We start from the raw sequence: 1,808 nt of genomic DNA, 5'->3' as shown, positions 1-1,808 counted from the left end.
TGTTGGTCCAACCTTAAGCCTAGACAGCCTCCCTGCAGCATTAACCCCTCGCAGTCCTCATTTGTCTGCAGGATGCTGAGACACATGATGTTGCTTCCTCTATATTGCAACAGTCAGTAGCTGCACGGTTTATTTGTATTTCTGGATAACCCTGAGCTGCATTAGTAAAGGGTTACATGCTGTACAAGGATGTTACTCATATATCTAAATATGCTGTAAGAGAACAATTACAATATTCCTTAATGGTACACAATAAATGCTTAGTGGCCCCCACTCAGGCTAACAAGGTCCGATGAATTGGATTCCACTGACTAGTGAAGGTGCAGGCTGGGGAAAAGTTCGTCCAGACCCAAAGCATGCTGTAGAAATAAGAAAAGTTTGCCCGGAGGCCACACACCTTGCCTGGCATGAATGGTTAGCAGATAAAAGAAGCCTCAACTTGATTTATCCAAGCCATGCCCCAACATGTTTCACTCCACCCCTGGGAGGGGGATGTTACCAGCTAATTACACAGGTTGGGTCAGGTGTGCTCCCGCCGGACTATCTCTTCCTATATCTACAGAATTCTTTAATGGCATTTAAAAAAATTATTTCTATACAGCAAAAGATGAAGACACCCAGTCTATTCTCAACAAAAGCAAATTTCAGGGCAATTTCAACTGTACAGTTAGGTTCATATATATTTGCACACAATTTTATTTTTCAGGTATTTACCAAAACATATTCAAGCTATAGTTATATAATAAGAGCAGAGCCCTCGAACCCCTCATGTATTGTTTTGTTACTGTATTGTCCCATGTACTGTCCCCCACTACAATGTACAGCGCTGAGCAAACCTTTTGGCGCTATATAAATACTGTATAATAATAATCCTAATGGAAAGCCCGAAAAATAGAAAAGCCAGATTAGACTTTGCCAAAAAACATCTAAAAAAGCCAGATGGGAGCAGCGACCGGTCCTTTCATAACATGTTACACCCTGAATATGGGTGTAACATGTAGCATGTTACAAAAGGTGAATTTATTCTTCAGGCCACTTGGCGTATACAACATGCTATATGCAGTAACCGTAATGCATTTAATAAAATTACATTTTTGCAACGTATCCAAATGACTGGTTTGTGTCTTTGGAAGAGCCAATAACACTTATTGCATTGGGAGCATTTCTCCACCTTCTCTCCCTGCCAGGTCCCTCCACTCATTGTCTATTTGTGCCAGCCAAGTGTTGTTTTTTCATGGTGTCATCAGTTTTCACAAGTTGCCTTGTGTTGATGTAGGTGCTACTGCCATTGATGAAAACTGGGGACTCCACTCTTCCTTACCTCCTCCTAGAAACAACAGGAGGAGTTCTTCACTGCCAAATAATAGGATAATGTAGCATTCAACAGTGGGAACAGATCAGCATTGGCAAAACTGTAAAAGGGACCTAACTCCACTATGGAAGCTAATATTATATTAAAGAAATAAAATTTGAGTTACACTACCAGTGACACCAGTTTTGTACCTAAATTCTCAACTCTGCTTACCCACCAGAGCCATTATCAGGAGGTTCCCTGTTCACCTGTGGAATATTCCATTTATACTTTATATACCGTTGAATGCAGCAGAAGTGGTGAGACTTAGTGGAGGGGGGAAAACTGGGATCTGAAAAGAGGAGATTTTGCCCTTGCTGTCAATAAAAAATGTAATAAACCAGCAAGTTGGTTAAATTGACCTTTTATCATCATCAGCATTACCATTATCAATGTTTCTGTGATGGCCAGCTCTGCAACAATTATTCTTTCTTTTCTTTTATCTTCAGCTATTCAG

Source organism: Staurois parvus, unplaced genomic scaffold (genome assembly GCF_062004578.1).
Source record: "Staurois parvus isolate SC_StPar_1 unplaced genomic scaffold, SC_StPar_1.0 ptg000462l, whole genome shotgun sequence".
In the NCBI taxonomy this organism is placed as follows: Eukaryota; Metazoa; Chordata; class Amphibia; order Anura; family Ranidae; genus Staurois; species Staurois parvus.
This window is presented reverse-complemented; position numbering follows the sequence as displayed.